A 24,608-nucleotide genomic window follows, 5' to 3' on the forward strand; every position below is an offset into this window, starting at 1 on the left:
AAATAAAACACATTATGAAGACAACACAAATGATTCTATTCCATTTCAAAAGACTCAGAAAAGCAGATCTGCCTATAAAAAGAGTTATAAATTATTTGAGCTATGATGTTTCTTCATGTTGAGACTTTGGAACCACCATTGTCAGCTACACTCCATCCTTTCCCAAGATTTAGGACAAGGAATATGTTTCTGGTAACAGAAATTATTAAAATGGAGTCTCAGGGCAGTGCATTCAGTTCAACTCAAATCTAGTCAGGGGTCCAGACTGAGTGTTTCATTCTGTGAACTGACAATATGTCTCTGAAATTCCAGAATGTGAAATTCTGAAACCTCAAAGGGATGTTTACAAATGCTTTCAGATAGTAGTGGATATTTTGTTCTCTCCTCTCTTTGGAGGTGGGAGGAGTTCTCCAATGGGTTCTGGCTGAAGGGAGGGATTTAGCCTAAGTCTTTCAGGTACTATTCAGAAGTGATGCATTTCCCTTGGCTAGTTACAGCCTCCAGTTTCCAGGTTTCTCATACTTGTGAGCATGCAGACAAAGAATAACATTTCATTTTAAAACCTGATTTGAAGGGACCTCTGGGAGGCCTCCTCCCAGCAGCAGATGAGGTGGAGGTCAGAGTAGTATAACACTGACAGTCTCTGAACCTGAACATCTGCCTTTGATAGTTGCCCTTGGGCTAAAGGTGCTGTTTTGGGCTCTGGGTGACCCCTGTCAAACCCAAGAGCTACTCACTGTCATTTCCAGCCATGCCTCTTTCCCTCAGTTGGCAGTATGTGTCTGAGCATAGATTGGCAGGGAACTTCCAATTGCAGAGGCGTTGTTTTGATTCATTTCAAGAGCTCTGAAATGTCTTAACTAAGGTAAAGTCACAGATTACTGTACGGCTGTAAAAATTTTAAAAGGTACTAGATTTTATACCTTATTGTCTAAGTACATACTTTTTTTCTGTCCTGTTCCTTTTCTCCTTTCCAATCCTCCAGTGTTTTAAATGAAGATGGAGTATATACATCCTTTTGCCCTAACACACACAAATGTCATTTTGAAAATAAAAATATTCACATATGTCCTCATACTTTTCTCCTCTCCAAGTGCCCTCCAGTACCTCCTTAATCCCACTGAAGTTCCAAGTTTCACTGATTTAAAAAGCAAAGGAAAAAGTGCAGCACTAGATAGAGTCAAACAACTGGAATACTACTCAGCACGAAAAACGACCAAACTATCTATCTACTAAATAACTTGCATGGATCTCAAGAACATCAAGCTGAGTTGAAAAAAGAAAAAACTCAGTCTCAAAAAGATCACAGGCAGTATGATTCCATTTACATAACAGTTTCAGAACGAGGAAAATATAGAGATGGAAAACAAGTGGTTGCCAGGGGTAGCGAGGAGGAGGTGGAGATAATGATCAAGAGGTGGAACAAGGGAGATCTCATGGAAGATACTGGTGGAAGTTCTGCGTCTTGACTGGCCTATAGTGGATCAGATTGCACAAATCCACATATGTGGCAAAACGGCATAGAAACTATCACACATTATTCCAGTGTCAGCTTCCTGGGTTTAATATTGTACTAAAGAATGTCAGATGTAACCAGTGGAGGAAACCAGGTGAAAGGTTTAGGTGGTCTCTCTGTGCAACTGGATGCAAATCTATAATTACTTTAATATACAAAGTTTAAATATATATATAATATATATATTTATATATATTCTTTACAGATGCCTCTGTACAGAAAGAATAATGAAATATAGCATAGTGGCACATGCCAAAAATGTGTCAGATACTTTTTTTAAAGCATACTGTTACTAAAGAATTAGTAAAGTATTGCTTCAAAAGATAAGAAGGAATAAAACAGTAATGACTGTATTCTCAGGACTGCAATAAAATAACTCTGTTTCCTAGTGTTCTCAACTTTTGGATTGCTTTTCAGGCATTCACAAAGCAAAGTTGGAAACACGAATGCTTTTAGTTAGATCACTTTAACAATAGAGGTCAGTTTGGTCCTACGGTTTTAAAGAATATTCTGCATCCATGAAACACATTCCTCCCATTTGGAAACAATTTCAGAAACAAGACTATAGCCTAAATAGCACCATCTAGCATGCACGAAACGCTTCTTAAAAGCAAGGACTGCCACAATCTGTCTTCTTAATGAATCCCTCCCACCTGCTTCGTTTTTCAGTGCTTTGCAGTATGTCTTTTTCTCTTCCCCCTTCCACCTTCGTCTCACCCGCTCTCCTGGTCCCTCTAACCAAGTTGCTACGCAAAAGCAACAAGCAAACCTGTGTGAGTGAGGTGTCCTGAGGCGGCAGCCTCCCGCGGTCCTCCGTGCAGGCCACCACCCGGCTCATGCTCCAGGCGCTGCGCACACCCCAGTGGCCGCCCAGGACGTGCGGTCACTGGAGAGCTCCCAGCCACACCTCCAGATGCTGCTGGGCGGCCTGCAGGAGTACCAACACTGCAGACAGAACAGCGACTCATCCCTCTGTAAGCCAAAGTTGCCTGTTGATAAATTGCATCTTTTTTCTTTTTCTTCTTTAACATTTTTATAGTACCACGAGTGTACCCAGTGTTATTAAATTATGCCAAAACAAAAAGCAAAGACCCTGCCCTTAGGAGTATGCAGTGTAAAACGAACAAATGATGCAAGGCAAAATGACAGGACGAACACAGGGTGGATAGAAAGAGTTATAAGTGAAAGGGAAGGTAGAATCAATAAGACTTTCACTGGACCAAAAAATGGAAAGGCTGTTAGGGCCCCAAATCCTCATCGCAGATTATAGAAATGAAGAATTGCAATAATATCTATAGTAGCAATCCTATTTTATTGAGCCTTTATGTGCCATGCAGTATCATCATCACAATAATTCTATACCATAGCTGCTATTTTTAAAAGTACCAGATATGATTCTAAATGTTTTACAAATATTCACTTATGTGATCCTCCTAAAATCCCTGTGAGGTAGGAACTATTATTTTCCCCATTTCAGAGATGAGTGAAGTAGTAAGGTGGACTGACTTGCTCAAGGTAACTCAGGTAAAATGGGGGAGAGCCAAAATTGGAAGCCAGGAAGTTGGATGATAGAATCAAGATCTGAGCTCAGGAAGTCCAATTTTATAATGGCATTAGGATTCATATCCACAACCATGCAAATCAAATAAACAATTTAAAATTATTTATATTGACTATAAACAATGCACAAAATCATTTTGCAAAGGCCTTTAATAGGTCCATGAAAAAAGTGTCTATTTGAAGAGTATTTTCTGTCAAAAAACAGAGAAAGAAACAGGTTTTCCTTCCTTCCTTCATTCATTCATTCAAAAACATGTACCAGTGTCTGTTTATACCAGGCAATGTGTGAGGCACCAAGGTGACAGTAGTGAACAAATGAGACCAACTTAAGGGGAAACCAGGGAACTGAGATGGTAGTCATTTTAATGATGAATCCACATTAGATTTATTGGGAGCAATAGGCGGAAATAGCCAACAAGAAATAATCATATACAGGAAACGACATTCTCTAGGCTGGACTGTCTGGCATGAGTATTATTTAGTCCTTTTTTCCGTCTCCTCTTCTTTTTCCTTTATTTTAGTTATGATAGAGGAAATTGTGCTATCAAAAAACATTTCATATGGACATTTGTTAACATTTCAAATAATGCTTTGGGTGGTAGAAGTAATTGAATTCCCTTCCTAATAACATTATGATCAAGAATATTTTACAAGCATGGATATGGTAAAGAGGTATGCAGACCTCTGAGCTTGGAATAAAAATCTGGAATAATAGATCCTTACAAAACAAAAGTTGTCAAAGTCTATTATGAAAATCCAGGATCTTGACTGGCATAAACATCTACTAAAAAGATAAAAGGATAGCATGTGTTACTGTCATTCAATTCCCTACCTCACCTTTTTTTAATACATTTTTACTTCCTGACTCAGATATAATATACAAAAATGAAAAATATAGCCATTAAAAACTAAAATCAGAAGAGAAATTTCTTCCACCTCTCCCCTCATAAAAGCATAGAAGAACATTTATTTGGATTTTGTTGTATGTTTGTGTAAATTTTGTCTATGCCAAAATAGAATATGCCCTTAAGAACCAGAAAAATAATTTGGTTTCCCCTCAGATGGAAAGATAAGACTTTGTTGTTTTATCTTTCCATTTGAGCACTGGTTCTAAATCCTAACATTAAAAGCAATCAAAAAAGCTATATGCTTTCTATTATGGGACCACAATAAAATAATAAAATGTATTGCTAATTCCTGCATTCAATTACTTTGTTCTGTTAGCACAAGTAACTTTCAAAATTCAAGGGAGAGTCAGAGCTAAGGGACACTTGCAGAGAGAATGCGCAAGGACCTCCATGACCACACCTCCCTCCCCAGTCTCCTCCCAAGCATTCTCTACTGACTAAGAGTACTGAACTCTCAAATTCCTGAACTGACCCCCTCCTTATCCTTTCTCAGTCTGATCTCTCCACTGAGAGTCCTTTCCTCACATCCTCCAATTCTTTGCCTGGCTAACTTTTATTTCTACTCGCTTAGGTACCAACTGGTCTTGAAATGTTCTCTGACCCCTTTCCTAAGCCAGGTTCTCTGGCAGAGTATTCAAATCTGATTTTTTGTTGTGTTGTTGTTGTTTGTTTGTTTGAGACGGAGTCTCGCTCTGTTGCCCAAGCTGGAATGCAGTGGCATGATCTCACCTCACTGCAACCTCTGCCTCCTGGGTTCAAGCAATTCTCCTGCCTCAGCCTCTCGAGTAGCTGAGACTACAGGTGCATGTCACCAACCCGGCTAATTTTTGTAAATTTAGTAGAGGTGGGGTTTTACCATACTGGTCAGGCTGGTCTGGAACTCCTGACCTCAGGTGATCCATCTGCCTCAGCCTCCCAAAGTGCTGGGATTACAGGCATGAACCACAGTGCCAAGCCTTTTTCCTGGTTTTTAATCATGCTGTATTGCAAATGTTTCTTTGTCTATTCTTTCCTCCAATAGACTCATTCATTGTTCCACAAATATTTCTTGAGCACCTGGTATTTGCCCAGCACTGTGCTAGGTGCTAGGGAGATAGGAATAAAAGAAACTCCCTAATGTAGTTTCTTGAAGATAGTAACACTTGATAATTATTTATGGAATGAATGAGTGAAATTATGTCATTACATACATAGTGGAAGAACTGAGACATGGAAGTGATTCTGTTTTTCCATTTCTCCCATCTCTCACACCGTATTGTGTTATGTAACACATTTCTAACACCCTTGTTTCCTTAACTTTTTGTTCTCCTCCCTCTGGTTGTCTTTATTTTGCTACTGTCTTTATTGCAACAAGCAGGAGCTTTTGCATAGGATGAATTTGATTATAATACTAGCATTGTTACTTACTAGCCATATGACTCTTGGCTCTTTCCTTAACCTCTTCAATTTCCTGTCTGTGAAACAGAGATAACAAATACCTATAGAATAGAGTATCGTGTGAAGATTAAATGAGATTCACATTAAAGAGCTTAGTATGAAGCCTGGCTCTTAAAGCACCTTTCCTTCCATTTGTCCCTCCCCTACTTCTACCCCTTATCCTTCCCACAGGACATCATCAGGGCAGCAGTGGCTTGCAAGATGATTTCAAGTGATATATGGAAGCACATTTTTAAAAACTGTGTAATTATTTTGATACATTATTGTTTTGATATATATAAAATATGTAACTAAGCCTTTGATTATTATAGAAATCTTTGCTTTGGATATGTAAAAACTAAAGAAAGGAGGGTTAAGGTTCTGAAAATAGCATAAGGCAAAAAGAAAAAAAAACTGATACATAGATGCCTGAAAACACTGCAGAAATGAGCAAAGACAATGCCATATAAGAAGAAAAACATTAACCACAAAGTCCACAAGCTGTTATGTGTATTGTGATTGTCCTCACCACATGTTTGTGCTGATAAACTGACATGCAACACAGGTACACTATTCCTTTCTCAAATGTCACTTATGTAGAAAAAATCCAGTCCTGAGACTGCAAAGATTCAGAGACTTCAGCTGCATGATCATGTCTTTAGCTTGCTTGGAATAGGATTAGTCTGTAATAGAATAAGAAGTCAGCCCCAGGTCCCTAGAAGTCACCTGTCCATCTCCCCTCCATGATAAAGAACAAAGTGAAAGACAATTGTTCATTTATGTTTATGAATAATTAATGCCCAAGTAGAACTTCCAAAATATTTTGTGTTCTTCACACTGTGTATCTCCATTTTCTGACCTATAAATTGGGTATAATAATAGAGTCTATCTCATAAGATTGTTATGAAAGTCAAATGTTAACATAAAGGAAGCACTTAGAAACATATGATGTAAAAGTTCCTACATATGTGTGAGCTGGAATTACCATTAATCTAGTTGAGACCAGCCTCCAGTTTGCCTCCTGCCCTAGCAGCCTCCAAAGAAAGTTATTTATCTCTTTACGCCACCAATCTTCCAGTCTTTTGTTGCTTTGTGATAAAAATCAGCCTGATAAAAACCTTCCTGTCTTTGGACACTGGTATTCAGAAATATGGAAAGATCAGATATTCATTTCAGTGTCTCTATTTTTACAGACTTCTACCCAAAACTTAGATTTTCTATATATTTATTTGTTAGAATTTGAGAGATTATCTCTCTCTCTCTCACACACACACGCACGCGCGCACACACACACACACACACTCTTCTTGTGTTGCACAGGAGAGAGTTCACCAATTTCAGCGACTTTTTAGGAGACCTGCTTGCAGTGGGAACAACAACATACAACATGGGTTGATTTCCCCCACCTCCTGCTTGGCCCTGGAAATTGAGATCTACGTGTAGGATGCTCTCTGTACAACGTAACACAGTTTAGCCCTAATGATTATGTCACAGCTGCCCAGAAGCAAAAAAGGATGGCTATAGGATAGCTAGAAATTGGGAACAGGCCATCCACTGTTGAAGCCCGGACTCTTCCCGCTTCCTTTAAGGTGAGAAGCTGCCTGCCCACCCGCCCCCGCCCCCACAACAAAGTGGATAACCAAACAGTGGGTCCTTTAGCCTTGGAGGATGGGGCTCTGGGCTAGGAAGAGTCTGCGGGAAGTGCCTGCCCAGATGGGCTTATTGCTCTAGGGCCACCCCTACTCCCTTTACACTTGCATTTAAGATCTCGGCCCTAGCCGGGAGATTCACAAGTGCCCAAATTCACAAGTTTCACAAGCGGCCGCATCACTGCCTCCTGCACTCCTCTGCAAATGCCCTGGCACACCCGCGACCACGTATCCCTGAGTTTCCTAGCTTAGTTCGCCCCTTTTCCTCCAAGTCAGCAACCCGGTGAGCATTCCAGGGTCAGTCCTGGTGCTCACAGTAAGGGCAATTTCCCACCTCTCCCCGCTGGATCACAAAGAGGAGCTGGGAGATTCGCCGTTTTCCCCCACAACCGGCACCCTGCGCTGGCCCAGAGCGCAGCGCCCACCTGTGCTACCGCTAGATGAAGAGTCCCTCACCGCGCGCTGCCAGGGGGCACGGCTAGTGTGCCGCGCTCACCACCTCTACTGGACTCAAGGGTGCTGCCGGCTCACGCTTCTCCCGGCTTCCTGCGTCCGGGTTCCCTCTCCCCCCACTCGCTTTCTTCCTTCATTCGCTCTTCTCTCAATTTTTCCTCCCGTCCTTACGCCATCAACTCTAACCTTTAGTCAATTCCCGGGCTCCTCCTCCCTGGGCTTCTCTTAGCTCGGTTCCAGAGACCCCACTATCCGTCCCCGCTCTCATTTCTGCACCGTCCTGCCCTTCACTCCAGCACGCAGCAGGCCCGGCAATCCGACCGTGCGGGAAGCCCCCCTCGGAACCTCTGGCGCAGTTTTCAGACTCGCCCGCAGCCCAGAGACCAGGTGCCCGCATCCAGCTCTGCTCTCGTCTTCTCCCTTGAAAGAGACTCCTTGGGGGCTCCCCAGGCCAGAGTTCCCCGCCCGGGGAATCATGCTGGTCTCTGGGGTGGCCCAGCTGTCAGAGAGGACAGGTCTATTTTAAGCCTTCCACCCAGTGTCCCCGTCCTGAGGACGCGGGCGCGGGCCCAGGGACTTGGATAACACCTTGCCAGCACGATCCCGGGCGGCGGCGGAGCCAGCTCCCCCGGCGGGAGTCCGGCCTTTCAGCCAGGCAGGCGGCGCGGCCAAGGAACACAGTCCCAATACAACCAACTCGAAATCCAAGAGCCCAGGGACCCCAGGGCGGTGGGCGGAGGTGCCCCATGCCCCAGCCCACTGGGAATAGGCTACCTTGGCACAACCGCTTTTCCTTGAAAAGAAGTCACACATGAGCCCGCCCAATCAGTCTCTTCCCTCCGTGTGCCCTAGTTTACGTTATTTCTAGTCAACCGAGTCATTAGCCTGCAATAACCCACCCAAAGCGTGAATCTTTGGAAAATAATAAGAATTAGGAACTATGAGCAGGTCATGAAGAGGCCGACATAAGCCCCGAACGATTGAGAGACCGGGCTACACACGTGTGTGTGTGTCCCCCGTGCATACACACAAGCACCTATCCCATAGACTGAGATCCAGCTGAAAATTTGGACATTGACGTGTCTCTAAGTCTAACAGGAAATACAAAAAAAAAAAAAATTCACTCACCCGCCTCTTTTACTACCCTTTCGAGACCGGGATTCAGAGGAAGTGTCAGAAAGGGATGGATGGAGAGACCCTTCTTTCTTTTCTTTTCGCCTTTCTAAAGAGTGGCAATTTCCATCACGTGATAGGGGCAGCATCCCCAGTGTCGCGTTTCCTGCGGAGCCTCCCTTCCAGGCCAGCCACCAATCGTCAGGCGGCAACCTGAGAAGTAGTCCAAAGCATCCTCCCAGGTGGGGCCGATATGTCCAGCTGTCCTTCAGGGGTGAAGCCTGCCCAGACCCTGCTCCCTCTTTCCTGGGTCCAGGATAACCGAGAAGATCCTGGTGTGGGTTTATTTTTCGACGGTTAGATTTCTTCCATGCCTCAAGGTTGCATTTATTGGATCTGTCCTGTAAGCTGAAGTACATGTGGATCTTTATTTTAAAGCCTGTAAAACAGTGTCCAGGGTACGTAACTCACTAAATTTCCTCCTGGTATGGAGGCGACAAACGTGAACTTTACATAAAGAAAAAGAAACATTTGGGGAAAGAGTACAAATGAAAAACCTGTAATTCACAGTAAACATCACTTTATGCATGAAAGAAATGGGATAACTTACTGTTACTTAAGAGTGGGTCTTTGGTGACAATTTTTTTTTTCTAGAATTCCAGTTTAGGCATAATCCTCAGTATACATGAAGAAGGAATTAAGCTATAATAATAAATAGCACTCAAACTTCAATTCTATTTATTAAAGTTATAACCTACCATTGTACGAAAAATTGTTTACGTTAAAACTATTTTCTAGTATTAAACCTTCTTTGTTTCAAAGAAGTCCCATGTAACAAATACGTTCACAATCCCCCATTTATTTAGTAGTGAGTTGTTATTCTTTAGGGAAGGAAAATTATCATATGGAGACTTTGACCCCACAGTGTAACTAACTCACCAGGCAACACAATTTACCTTCTGAATTCTCACACATCCAATTTGACTTTATTTAGAAGGGCAAGTTTCACTGCCTGTCCATACCGTGAACACTTAGAACCTTCTCGTTTTATAGCTCCCAGTAACTGTAACACCAGCAACAGCTTAGTGCTTTAAAAAAATAATGTAACAGCAGAAACTCACCTGGACAATGCATAATAATCAGAAACACTAAGAACACCGCATTAATGCACACACACATACACATCAAACTGTACTAGGACCATCTGACAATACAGATTCAATAGAAGGATGATGTAACACATTTTCACTGGAGCTACAATTTTAGAACCTAAAAAAATTATATGAAAATGTTTGTTTTATAAAAACTGAGTTTATTCTGAGCCCCCAAGCAAATATGGTAAACCTCTCTATCACAGCAAGAAGTTTACATTTTGTGGAATTAGACTATATCAGGATAGTTTTGAATTCCCTATAAGCGTGTTGAAACTAGATTCTCTTCACATTATCACACTTCTCCACTGATTCTCATTTTATAAACATCTTTTATAAAGCTACTAAAATGTCAAAATTGCTAGGATTTGGGGAGAATTAGTGAGATCAAGGTAGACACACATTTCTCTTTTCCTAACCTGCAATTTAGTAAAAGCAAGACTCAGGTTTATAAGACAAAAAGCCATTCCAGAGAAGGAAGACTCAAATGAAGATAAGATCATTTGAGTCTTCTCAAGGTAAGTTCCAAGACACAAACTGGTTTACTGTGCAACTGCCCAACTTTTAAATGGACAGCTTCTTTAATCAGTTCTTGACATCTATATCTTAACTAGTATAGAAGAGATCAAAAGCAGTGGTTCATGGTCTAATGTGATAGAGAACTATGAGTTATGCATTTATATATGCTAGTAATATTAATCAGGTGTGGGTTGAGGTTAAATGAGTCTTGTTTTCATCTATAAAACAATAAAATTATGGATATTATACATCAATAGAGTCTGAGAAAATCTAAAGCAATGCCTGGGTGGGATGAAACAACTGACAACTCTTTATTTTCTGTGTTACAATAAAAAATTTGAACCATTAATGGCCACATTGAATCTGCTCGCCAATCCTCAAGGATTTCTTTTAAACTTGTGTTTGAAAGAATGGGAAGCAATTCTAACCAATGACATGAGTATTCCTGAAGGCCACATTGTGAAACACATTTTGGTTTCTCCTCAGATCATTCACTGACTGTAGAGTACATAGCTTGATTTAGAATCTAGAGTCGCCACCTACTAGCTATAGAACTTTGGACAATTCTCTTAAGCTCTTAGTGGCTCAGTTTCTCATCTGAAAAATACAGAATGTTTCCTGATACATTGCTTTCCTGACTTAAATTATGTTCAGAGGGTACCACAAACACACTTAGTGATGGAGAAAAACAGAAGCTTATAGAACAGTTAGAAGTTAAACATCATTTTGAAAAGCTGAATTGATTGGAACTCTCTAAAATTATTTTAACCTTCTGGGTTTAGGAGTGGTCATTGGTTTTGTTGTGGTTGCTTTTGTTTTAAGAAAAATCTATATTTAAAAATTTATGAAATATATTTTTCAGAACTGAAGCTAATACTTGTCGAGTTCTATGCTGCAACAAATTTAAAAACCACTGTTACAATTATCATGATTCCTCAAAGGTTTTATTTTTTAAATAGACATACATATTATCTGAAGCACATGTGATAATTTAATACATTCATATAATTTGTAAAGATCAAATCAGTGTAATTGGTCTATGTATTACCTCAAATATTTATCTTTTCTTTATACTAGAAGCATTCAAATTATTCTCTTCTAGCTATTTTGAAATACACAATCAATTATTATTGTTAACTGTAGTCATCCTACTAATCTACTACATGCTAGGGCTTATTCCCTCTATTTGACTGCACTTTTATACCCACCAATCTTCTATTTTTATGAGATCCACTTTTTTAGCTCCCATATGTCACCGAGAAAATGCAATATTTGTCTTTCTGTGTATGGCTTACTTTAGTTAGTATAATGACCTCCAGTTTTATCCATGTTACTGCAAATGACAGGATTTCATTCTTTTTGCAGCTGAATAATATTCCCTTGTGTATATATTCCACATTTTCTTTATCCATTCTTCTGTCGATGGATGCCTAGATTGATTCCATATTTTGGCAATTTTGAGTATTGTCGCAAAAAACATGGAAGTTCAGATATGCCTTCAATATATTGATTTCCTTTCTTTTGGATATATACCCAGAAGTGGAGCTGTTGGATTATATAGTAGTTCTATTTTTAGTTTTTTGAGGAACCTCCATACAATTTTCCATAACGGCTATACTAGTTTATATTTCCACAAGAGTGCATGAGAGTTCCCCTTTTTCCACTTTCTTGCCAGCATCTGTTACTTCCTATCTTTTTGATAAAAGCCATTTTAACTAGGGTGAGAGGACATCATTTTTTAAAAGAAGGTTAAATGTAATTATATATATGTTTTTCTAAGTTATTTTTTAAGTTCAGGGGTACATGTGCAGGATGTGCGAGTTTGTTACATTGGTAAACGTGTGTCATGGGGATTTCTTGTACAAATTACTTCATCACCCAGGTATTAAGCCTAGTACCCATTAGTTATTTTTCCTGATTCTCTCCCTCATCCCACTCTTCATCCTCTGATAGGCCCCAGTGTGTGTGGTTCCCCTCTATATGACCATATGTTCTCACAATTTAGCTCCCACTTAAAAGTGAGAACATGCAGTATTTGGTTTTCTGTTCCTGCATTGGTTTGCTAAGGATAATGGCCACCAGCTCCATCCATGTCACTACAAATGACATGATCTCATTCTTTTTTATGGCTGCATAGTGCTTATTGTCATTTTGATTTGTATTTCTCTGATGATTAGTGATACTGAGCATTTTTTCAAATGCCTGTTGGCCATTCGTATGTCTTCTTTTGAAAATTTTCTATTTAGACCCTTCGCTCATTTTTAAATTTTAGAGTTTTTGTTGTTGTTGTTGTTGTTGTTGTTGTTTACTATTGAGTTATTTGAGCTTCTTGTATACTCCGGTTATTAATTCCTTGTTAGAAGGATAGTTTGCAAATATTTTCTCCCATTCTATGAGTTTTCCCTTCCCTTTGTTGATTCGTTGTTGTTGTTTGCCATGCAGAAGCTTTTTAGCTTGATATAATCTCATTTGTCTATTTTGGCTTTTGTTGCCTGTGCTTTTTAGGTCTTACACAAAAACTCTTTGTCCAAACTGATGTCTTGGAGAATTTCCCCCATTGTTTTCTTCTAGTAGTTTCATAATTTCAGGCCTTAGATTTAAGTTTTTAATCCATTTTGATTTGATTTTTGCATATGGTGAGAGATTGGATCTAGTTTCATTCTTCTGCATTTATATATATCCAGTTTTCCCAGCACCACTTTTTGAAGACTGTCCCTTCCCCAGTGTATGCTCTTGGTTCTTTTGTCGAGAACATGTTGGCTGTAAATGTGTAGATTTATTTCTGGGTTATCTATTATGTTCCATTGGCCTACATGTCTATTCTTATGCCAGTACTATGCAGATTTGGTTACTATAGCTTTGTAGTATATTTTGAAATCAGGTAGTGTGATGCCTCTAGCTTTGTTCTTTTCACCCAGGATTGCTTTGGCTATTTGGGGTGTCTTGTTCTTTGAGGTTTTTAATTAGTCAAAAGCTGGATGACACTCTTAAGTTGCGATAGAGCATGCAGTATTTCTCTATGATCATGATTTGCAATATTAATAGACTTTAACATAAACATACACCTTAGGAAGGACATAGAACATAATTATTATTTAAACACCATATGACAGTGCTGTGAAGTTCATTGATTTATGGATTATCACTGTGAAGTCTTGTTGCAGTGATTTTAGTAGTCTTTTGTACAATTAATGTTTTATTTGACAGTAGAGTTTTAACATGAATTATTTTTCAAGAATAATTATCATAACTAGGGGCCGGGTGCGGTGGCTCAAGCCTGTAATCCCAGCACTTTGGGAGGCTGAGACGGGCGGATCACGAGGTCAGGAGATCGAGACCATCCTGGCTAACCTGGTGAAACCCCGTCTCTACTAAAAAATACAAAAAAAAAATTAGCCGGCAGAGGTGGCGGGCGCCTGTAGTCCCAGCTACACGGGAGGCTGAGGCAGGAGAATGGCGTAAACCTGGGAGGCGGAGCTTTCAGTGAGCTGAGATCCGGCCACTGCACTCCAGCCTGGGCGACAGAGCGAGACTCCGTCTCAAAAAAAATAAAAAAAAAAAAAAAAAAATAACTAGTAAAGTTGCTTTAGGTTTCAAAGTATCTTCACATGTATTATGCTACTTTATACCAAAACAACCCTGTCATGTAGGTATTTTTATTTTCCCTTTTCAATGGGAGAGGAAATTCGGTTCAGAGAGGTTAAGTGCCTTTTCAAAAGACATGGAGCCAATAAATGACAAAACTAAAGTATGAACTAGGTTTTCTGACTCCAGATTCACAACCCTCCTTCCAAAGCTCACTTCCCTTTTCTTCTGAGCATTTTCTTTACTAATACTCATTATTGCTTTTCTGTCTACAGTGGTGCCAACACCAAATGGCATGTTTAGCCATAAAATTATGATTTTAAAAATAAATTTCTATAAAGTAATTCTTTTGCTTTGTCATGACTGCAGGAACCTCTAAAAGTCTCCTAATGATAGTAAAATGTTTTTATTTTATATGAATTTGGATTTCATTTATGTTGAAACCTTAGTTCAAGAGAGATGGCTAACTGATCCTTATACTTGAATGGTCTTCATAGCCTACAATTGCTCCAATTCTGCGTATTTGCTTCTTTTATTCCTTGGTTGCCAAAATTAAGCTCCAGTTTCCTATTTTTGCCTTCTGAAGAGATAGAGAATATTAATCTATTTTCTAATTTTCACAAGGCTAAATCTAAAATGAAACAAAACTTGCAAAATTCTACAGAAGCATTCAACTTTTCATCTTCAAATGCAGGAGATGGGTGTCATGAAAGGGGTCAGAATCAGGTGCTCATTTTCATCCACTCCAGTATTTGGTTGTTCAGTGCTGCAGTGCTGTTTCTATTCTGTGTCTTCATGTAATCAGTTGTTTGCATGGTTCCTCTTGAGGCTGCAAGTCCTGTAGATGCTTTGTCAGAACATTTTTGCTGAATAAATCAGTGAATGGATGGATGGATAAATCAATTCAAGCTTCTCAACTTTTCAGAAGTTTTGCTCAGTAAATAATGTTATTAAAGATGGGAGTATAATAGTATCAAACAAAACATTTTTGATTGAAATACTACTATGAAAAAGACTTTGGAATGTAGAGGTTCTAAAATTACAACATAATTTGATGAGGGGCCTTATCTTACTTTGGTCTGGAAGGGAGAAACCTTCCTAACCTATGTGATACACTGGAGGATTTGAATCTGATTGGAGTCGTCTTCTGTGCCTCTTCATGCAACAGTCACTGACCAGGAACCATTCTGCCTCCTACTCCACTTGGGGGACCAGTGCCCTTCCAGCCCTTTCTCTGATGAGACTCTCAGGAAGATGGAAGGTCTGGACCTGGCCTTTGTCTCTCATTGCCATCCTTCCTGATCAGCCCACAAATGCAGGACTCTACATAATGCCAAGTTCTGAAGAGTGAAGCACATCTCAGGGGTATTCTAGAATAGAAAAGTAAACTTGAAATTCTGGCTAATCTGGCTGCACAAAGGAAGGCCCTAGCACAAACACCTTTTTAAGGAGGTTGTGCCTCTCAGACACTGACCTCTCTTGAGATGTCTCTCCTTCTGGGCTCGGCCTGCCCATAGGTAGCCCCCTATTCAAGTCTGGTGACCCCATCTCCTCCCTTGGAAAACCAGGGGCTGTCCACATTTACTCATCCTCTGATACAACAGTTATTTATTGGTTACCTGCTAAAAACTAGATGCTAGGAATAGAATAGTGAGCAAAACCAGGCGCAATTCCCATCTTTGTGGAGTTTATAATTTGATAGAAGTAAATATTTTAATCAAAAAGTGACAGGAATAAAAATACAGGATGACAAAACTTCAGGGATGAAAAGATACACTGGATCTGGGGAGAGATTTCACTGAGGAAATGACTCAAAGATGAGTATGAGAAAATGTTTGTTTCTTAAAGACGATTGCAACTTAGCATATTTATAAGCTGTGGGAAGCCTGCAGTTGAAGCGGGTTATGAGCTGGTGCTCCTGAGATGGTGGGACGATGGGGGTTCATCTCAGTGGAGCAGTTGCCTTAGCAGCAAAAGGGACACCTGACCTGCTCAGCTGTCCTCTACTCATTTTCTCCAGAGTCAGACAAGCTCTAGTCCCCAAAATGTGATAAATGTGGGACTAAGATTCCAGTTCTGTCCCCCTACCATAGGCTGGTCTGTGTGACTAGGTTTCCTGTGAATCCATATACCTCTCACTCACTACTTTTCCAGAGATAGCCAGGGTTACTTTTATTATCCTGGCCCTACTTAATAGCGGAAAATCTCATCCACCCCCAATATGGTGCTTTTGTCTTTGCCCTGCCCTAGGTCAGCCACATGGCTCTAAATATCAGAGTGCACTACTTGTCAGTGGTTGCTCCCTTTGCTGTCTGGCAGAAATGATCCAGCTCGGTGGAATCTTTTTGATATCGGATCCTCTACTGATGAGCAAGATGGGGCTTGAAGGAATTTGTTAATTCAACTTGCCACAAAGAGTTCAGAAAAAAAAAGTCTGGCCCTTATAATAAACCAGACTGTGAACTGGAAAAAGCTTCTGAGTGAGTCAGAAAGGAATGAGCCTCAGATGCAAGGCCAGAGTACCTCCACTTTAAGGAGGATTTGGTACATGATGTCAAGAGAGGTTCCTTTAATGCTTAGACACAAAAACAAACAAAAAAGTGGGAAAGTCAATATGAAACTGAGATTTACATGCAGTCCTACATTTGTTCTTCAGTTTGTGTTGACATATTGCAGCATGTAGTATGTTAGGAAAGACGTGTTGCAAGATCCTGCAATATTTAACGTGTAAAGGACAAAGTCACACCTTAATTCTGAGTTCTGATTTTATGTTTTTTAATGCAACCAGTTTTCATTCTACCAGCATAATATGTGTCATAAAGGGTAAATCCCACTGGATAAACTCAACCATTCCCTTTTAAAGGTATGAGCTAGTATATGAGTTTCTCTAGATGATCATGGCATTTGATATCCAAATATAAATTCCCAACATCCTCAACAAATGGAGTCTTCTGCTCATCAATCCATTATTCTGTTACCCTTGCTTTCAGTTTAAAATTATCCTACCATGGAGAGTCCCTACCCTTTACCTGAGCATAGCCCTCTTTAGGTTGGTGATAAACAGAAGAGTAACTTGGATGGAGGGTGACTTTGGCACACTGTCCAACCTTCTCCTTTAAGTGTCTTTCCTTTTCCTCTTGTCCCTTGATGCCTGTCCACTGCCCTATTTCCTATTTCTTGCAGGGCAAAAAAGTTAATTCTACCAAGTGTGAAAGCAAATTCTCTGCTCTTCCTCTGGGTGTAGTGTCTCAATCTCTAGATACTCCATCAAAATTTAGTGTCCTCTCATTTTATCAGGAGCTCATCCTTACTTAGATATCAACAGACTGAATATCTAGGGGAAGCAAGCCTTTAGGCACTACCAAAACCAAAACCCACAGGGCGTTACCTCTTCTGTGTGCCTCCAGAGCAAGCCCTGCAAAGACCTATATTATGGGCAGCCTAGGAGGTATCCTGATATGAAACAGGCTCACCCTTTCCAGAGCTGACCTAGAAAAAATATGACCATTTGACATCTGTCTAATATGTCTTCAGCTTTCTCTTGCCCCCATGACAGATGACATCTCAGGGTTCTTATGTTCTCATTCTTTTTTTATTCTCTATTAAAACCTGTTCAGAGAAAAAGTCCTGATAAGCCCACTGGATTAAGATGTGACAATAAAGCCACTATCTTCTGCTTATTAAGCCACAATTTTTTTGACCACTTACATGCTGGATAATGTAAGATACAGAGACAAATTAGAAGCTCTCTATTTTTAAGACTGTGGTCTGATGGAGGGGGGTGTTATATAAAAAGAAGTATTCTACATGAAAATAATTGTGAGGATGGCAGGGAACAGTGCTAAGAAATATGTACATATTCTTATTTCGAATTCTACATTCCTACAAAGGAATGTAGAACTAAGTAGCCTCATGGTTCCAACTGAGACATTGTTGGAACATACCTAAATACCCTTCCAAAAGCAACATGGTTGTGTTTAATGTCAATTATTACTATCCTTTGGTATTTGAAGGATTCCTCTTTCCCAGGAATGTTTGCATGTTAACAGAATAATAAAATAACTTTCCGGCCAAAGGGATGAATCTCAGGTACCAGGAAGTAATATGAATATCCTTTTAGTTTCTAATTGCTGACAGAGCAACCACAGGTTTGCATCACATTTATCTGCAGCATGGGGTAAAATAGAAACTCCCACACTCCATTCTGGAGAAGATGGTTCAGTAATAATGTTGGGCTGTGGCCCTCGAATCTATATTTTCTTGGCATACCACAGGTCATTATAATGGGTAGCCAGATTTGTAAACCACTGTTGTATCTCTTGAAACGCATAAAATTAAACCAGGTCAGAAGGATGCCTATTTGGGAGGCAAGCTCTCACCACTTCCTAGGACCCTATCTTAATGTCAGGGAATGACTTGGGCCCAGAGATCCTTGTGTTCTTTATGCTTCAGTGTCAATACCTGCTGTATGGCTCCTGCTTGCTCCTAAGACCAGGTCCATGAATTTCAGCAGCTGGCACCAACTGGCCTGAAGCCTGCACCAGGTCAATGTTTTGTAAAGTAGGCTCCCAGGATAGCACCTTGAATGAGAATGTAAAACATTACCTAGTCTCACTGTAGACTTACTGAATTATAATTTCTGGGATGAGCCCAGGGATTTACATTTCTAACAGGTTCCCCAAGTGGTTCCTGCTCCCACTAAACTGGGACTATCTAGACCAAGCTCACCCACTGAGGAGACAGATTTGAGGGGTGCATTGAGAGGGTGGCAGGTCTACCAGGTCACAGAACCCAGAGATCTGGTAACAACCAGTCATAGTGTGGAGAAGGAGAGCTGAGCAAGGGGAGTGAATCAAGGTCTTTACCTCTAGGCAGAATTAGGAAATTTAGGCAGTGGTGTGGAGGGAGTGGAGAAGAGACCTGAGATAGGAAACTCCGGGACACTTTGGTCATGGACTTCTCTTATCATGGTTCTGGAAATTGGGGACAGGATACCAGTCCCTCCAAGGAAACTGTAGTCCAAGGCAGGTTCCAGAGGAAAGAACTTAGATTAGACGAAACAATACAAAAACTTCTTGTCAATTCTGGCTACCCAAGTGACTCAAGGAAGAATCCCTGAATATAAGATTCCTCTGGCCTAAGGTGAAACAGGTTTGGTAGGCAGAGAATAATATGGCAGCTATGAGTAAAGGGAGGCTAAAGGCTAGGTAGGACAGCACTTGACCACACTACATTGCCCTGGGAAAAAGGAGGATGGCCACAGCATCCTCCCTGCTGGAGGAAGAAATTCATACACCTGAACTCGCATGTGATCATTCTATAGTAAGATGTTCTCATAGTACCCCAGTCTTAATGAGGAAATAATTACAAAGAAAACAGAATGTTGATTAGCTGCAAAAAAGCATTCAATTCTATTTTCATTTATGAAAACCAGCTGTTTTATGTAGCCAGCAAAATTAATTTGCATAACTTTTGCTTATTTTAGTAACGAAAGTGGAATAAAAGAATGTAAAGGATAGTACATAACCAAGAAATGTACACAAACTTTAGTTAAAACAATTCCATGCTGGAGATGCTTTATAAAAACTGGTATTTTATCAGCAATTTGTTATGTGAATTATAATAAATAGCAATTTTTAAAAATGTGAAATCGTGCAGAAGGATAAACTCATCCATTGTCTCTTTCTATACACAAGGGACTATACCGAATGTAGTAAAACATTACCTGTTCATTCATCAATATGAATGAACATATTGATACAAAGTTCCATTCCTATATAAGCTTAAATGTAATAGAGGATAATATAATATGCGTGATGTGATATGGTATGATATTGTATAACATAACCTAATGTAATATAATTTTGTTATTTATATGCAATATATGCACTCTCCTATGAAAGCAACACTAGGACCCGGTTCCTCTGTTTCAAAACACCCGTAATTATTTATAAGTGTATCCAGTGAGAGAATCTCTCACATGCCCATAGACCAGCTTGTCAGCAGCAGTTGTCCTGATTCTCTTCCTATGTTCTGGCACCTACTTCACTCCAGGTGTTGATGGAGTCACTTGGAAAAGTTCAGAGAGGGACACCCTCGCCCATTCCCAAAGGGCGGTTGCCAAGAATTCCCAAGCTTCTGTCCCAAGCACTCCCCAACCTGGATGGGGTAGGGAGAAAGGAATCCTTAGTTCCTTAGGACCCAAGACAGGAACCAGAGGGCGTGCTAGCCCCTACATCCTCCTCTTCTTCCTTTTTGCTCTGCCCTTTCCTCATCCTGCCATAAAAGCCTTTCCTACATGTTAATGGCAAGAAATTAGTTGAGCACAGAAGAAAGAAAGGAGCTGGGGCCTAGCAGTTCCTGCGTTAGCGGTATCCAAGCCCAAAGCCTTTGTTGTGAGTTTCTCAACTGCTGGACTCATGCCCAGGCTATGATTTAGCACTGGGGAGAGTGATCTTTTTCTGTATACTTCTTTAGGACAGCTATCAAGGAGTATTGACTCTCACTCCTATGGTTTTGGAGGCAAATATTGCTTTTGGGCAAACATTGTTTTAACTCTATGCAGAACAGGAAGAGAGGCAGGTAATTTGTAAGTATTTAGAATGCCAATATTTAATGAAGGGATATGACACCAGAAGATATTAACTGAATTTTCTCTTCTGGTAAATTATCTGTTTGCATTATTTTGTGAAACACATGCAAAAGTTGGCTATTAAGTTTTCTTTAAAAGACGCTGGGAATGTGGCTTCCCATTACTATATATTACCACCTCACCAATAAGTACAGTAGCTAGTGACTTCACTCTGACAAAACAATTAGTGCACTTGTGGGGTCTGTGATCTGTTTAGCATTTGTTTAGCATCAGGAGATGCTGGAAGGAAAGACATTAGCAGACCTCAGGCTTCCACTTTAGGAAGCTGAGGCCCCCAGGCCTGGCCTCTCAGAGAGAAATTTGTTCTCGCCTTCCTCTTTCTGGGCCAGAAGGCTAAAGGATCTATTTAGATTTCAGAGCAGTGGAGGTGATACTGGGAGGGGTAGGGCAGAGGAGGGAAGATGGGAGGAGCTTGCTCTGCTCACTTGGCCTCACACTGGGTGGCTTTGGGGTCACAGTGACTTCAGGTCATCTGAGACCACAGTTCTTGGTTCTCTGCCATGATTCGAGACAAATCTTCATGGTCTAGGAACATTTACTTTTCTCCACCCCCAGGAGCCCACCCTTATACCCTGAAGATTAGGCACAGCTGTGCCCTGAAGTTAACAAAAAAGACCGAGATCCATGGCCACTAAAAACAGGGGCTGTATATAAAAATTTCTCTTACATTTAAAAACAGGGAGCTTTTCAGGGGCTCCTGATAAAGAAAGAGCATAAGAATCACACAATTCTCAGTATTTCCCCTCTCCCCCACCCTTCCACCCATCTCATGTAGGCACTAAAAAGAAATTTGAAAATTTGCTCCACTGATAACATATGTGCCTGGGCCTTGTGGTGAAAGATGCCTCAAAGACACAGAGCTGGAATTTCCAAGCTGCAATCACAAATCCCTACATAACTTCTTTCATGGAGACATTAATAACATACAGTGTATGCTGGGGAAAGAGGAGGAATCTGAAGAACTCCATTCCCTGTTTGCAAAGTGAAAAGTTGAATTTTTCTATTTATTCAATGAACATTTCTTGAATATCTGAATTCTCTATGCCAGACGACATGACACACACATGAGAAGGGAGCTAATAGTCTTTGAGGATGACAGGCTCTAGTGGGTTTTCAAGGTGGTTAGTACAGTGACAGAGGTCAGCTAAGTAAAAAGTGTGTGTTCAGAGCAGGACACTCCACTCCACCTGGGGAAAAAGAGAGTGAGGAGAGACTTCCTAAGGAGGTAATGCCTAACCTGAGGCTTAAAGAATTATGAAAGAAGGGACCAAGACAGCATGATCTTGCTGATAGATGATGGTTGATTAAGAATGTTACATGCAGCTGGCCGGGTGCAGTGGCTCATGCCTATAATCCCAACACTTTGGGAGGCCAAGGTTGGAGGATCACTTGAGGTCAGGAGTTCGAGACCAGCCTGGCCAACATGGTGAAATCCCATCTCTACCAAAAATGTAACAAATTAGCTGGATGTGGTGGCATGTGCTTGTAATCCCAGCTACTTGGGAGGCTGAGGGAGGAGAATTGCTTGACTCCAGGAGGTGGAGGCTGCAGCGAGCCGAGATTGTGCCACTGCACTCCAACCTGGGCAACAGAGCGAGACTCTATCTCACAAAAAAAAAAAGTACATGTTGTTCACCTTGTTCTGATACTGCCCATGAGATATGAACTCTACTGTTCCATTTTACAGGTAATTGAAGGCTCACACAGAAATTTCCACTAGGAAAACTCCTTAATTCCTCTTTCAGAACATGGCTACAATGCCTTTGATATTATTCCTTTAATATTATTTATCCCATTAATAATTGTAATTATTTTAAATGATTTATACATCTTATCCTACTTCATTTGTAGTTAGATCGAATACACCCTTGTTTAAAAAGGGTCTTTTGATACAGTATCTCACTGGAGTCTTATCCAAGCTCTGAAGTGCAGTGGCTCTTGGACAACCTGCCTGGGCTTATAGCCTGGTTCCATCACTTAGGACCTGAGTAAGCTGTGTTACTTCTCTGTGCTTCCCTCAGTAAAATTAGGATAATAATGGTGTATCTCATTACCATTACATTGTCACAGTATGGAACAAGATGATACTTAACATGGAACAAAATGGCAACTGGCATGTAAATAGTCAGCAAATATTAGTTATTAATATTATTGTTATTATTCTTATTAACTATGATTGCTTTTTGCCTTTTGCAATTAATATCCTCTCTATATAAAATATGTTCTTTGGAGGAGGGTGGGGAAGGCAATGAGGGTTGAAAGCCTGGGCAACAGAGCCACACTCCATCTCATTTAAAAAAAAAAAAGGCCGGGCGCGGTGGCTCAAGCCTGTAATCCCAGCACTTTGGGAGGCCGAGACGGGCGGATCACGAGGTCAGGAGATCGAGACCATCCTGGCTAACACGTTGAAACCCCGTCTCTACTAAAAAATACAAAAAACTAGCCGGGCGAGGTGGCGGGCGCCTGTAGTCCCAGCTACTCAGGAGGCTGAGGCAGGAGAATGGTGTAAACCCGGGAGGCAGAGCTTGCAGTGAGCTGAGATCCGGCCACTGCACTCCAGCCTGGGCCACAGAGCGAGACTCCGTCTCAAAAAAAAAAAAAAAAAAAAAAAAAAAAAAAAAAAAAAAAAAGGAAAGAAAATATTGGGTGCAATGTTCACTATTTAGGCGATGGGTTCATTAGAAACCCAAACCTTACCACTAGGTAATTATCCATATAACAAACCTGCACATATGCCCTGTGAGTCTAAAATAAAATATGTTCTATTTCCTACCATCTGCCTCTAGATTTTCTATTTATCTATAGAAGACAAATCATATGTACTTTCCCCTTTGAAGCCTTTCTTGATCCATATTTCATTTCGAGTCACACCTAAAGTTTGTTATGTACATCTTTGATGTCACTTATTGCTCTATGTTAGGTAATTGCTTACGTGTCTATCTTACTAATAACTATGAGCTCATTAAGATCAGGGGCCATGTCTTGTTTATCATTTCAGTTTCAGCAAATAGCTTGTAGATATCCAAAGAATTTCAATTAATTAATGGATGATGAGTTAACAATAATGGAGGAATGATATTGACTTTTAAAATAAAATCTATGTATCAGAGTAGGAAAATATCTTTAAAAAATTTAGTCCAGTCTCATCATCCTATCCTTTACAGATGAGAAAATTGAGGTAGATCCAAAAAGGCAAGACTTACCTAAGGTTGTACTGCTAGTAAGTGGCCAGAATATATAAGTCATAGTATTTGGTGTTTGGCAGGTAATTGGAAATAGTAGTCAAGTAAGAAATAAAATTTTTATACTATATTTTTTCATCATTAGGCATTGTATCAGTGAGGATGCTTTTGGCTACAAACAAAGAAAACTCAACTCAAATTGGTTTAAATAATAAAGGCTCCTTTTGGCTCTTATAATGGGAAAATACAGAAGTAGGGTGTACTTCTTGGATGGTGTTATTCTGCACAGTTCTGTAATGTCATGAGTGACCTGGTTTCTTTCTCCATGTTGCCTCCTGTAGTTTCAGCTTACTACAAGGTTTACTTCTTTTTAAGGTCCTACAGTGGCAGCCAACAACTACAGTCTTTGACATTCACAGCCAGAAATAAAGATAGAAAGTTGTAAAGGATTTTAAAAAATAAATGGAAATTCTGAAAATTCTGAAGACAAAAGGTAAAAGAACTGAAATAAAAATTTCAATGGAGGAACTCAATAATTGATTCTAACTAGCAGAAGAAGGAATTAGAAAACTTGAAGATAGATTAAAAGATATTATGTAATATGAGGAAGAGAGGAAAGAGAATGAAGAAAAATAAACAGAGCCTTAGAGAAATGTGCAATACTGCTAAGAAAGCCAGTATGTGTGTAATAAAAGTACCAGAAGGAGAGGAAAAAAGGGGAGTACTAAAAAATACTTGAATAAAGGTTGGAAACTTCTCAAAATTTGATTTTTTTAAAAAATCTGTACATCCAACTCAAAAAACTTCAAGTAGAATAAGCACAAAGAGATACACACTCAGACATTATACTCAAAATCTTGAAAGCACAAGACAAACTTTTGAAAGCTGCAAGAGAAAAGTATTC

At 40.1% G+C, this 24,608-nt stretch overlaps 1 protein-coding gene and 1 long non-coding RNA gene across 2 annotated transcripts in view; one reads left to right on the forward strand and one right to left on the reverse strand.

Annotated features, from left to right (window-relative positions):
• SLC38A4 (solute carrier family 38 member 4) overlaps positions 1-2,380 on the reverse strand; it is a 59,907-nt gene extending 57,527 nt beyond the window's left edge. Inside the window, exon 1 of the mRNA XM_023231194.1 lies at positions 2,286-2,380. The gene's annotated coding sequence lies outside the window, so the exon portion shown is untranslated. The remainder of the gene's footprint in view (positions 1-2,285) is intronic.
• LOC111555282 overlaps positions 1-24,608 on the forward strand; it is a 481,645-nt gene that overhangs the window by 430,289 nt on the left and 26,748 nt on the right. The window lies entirely within an intron of this gene.

This window comes from Piliocolobus tephrosceles, chromosome 10, assembly GCF_002776525.5.
Source record: "Piliocolobus tephrosceles isolate RC106 chromosome 10, ASM277652v3, whole genome shotgun sequence".
In the NCBI taxonomy this organism is placed as follows: domain Eukaryota; kingdom Metazoa; phylum Chordata; class Mammalia; order Primates; family Cercopithecidae; genus Piliocolobus; species Piliocolobus tephrosceles.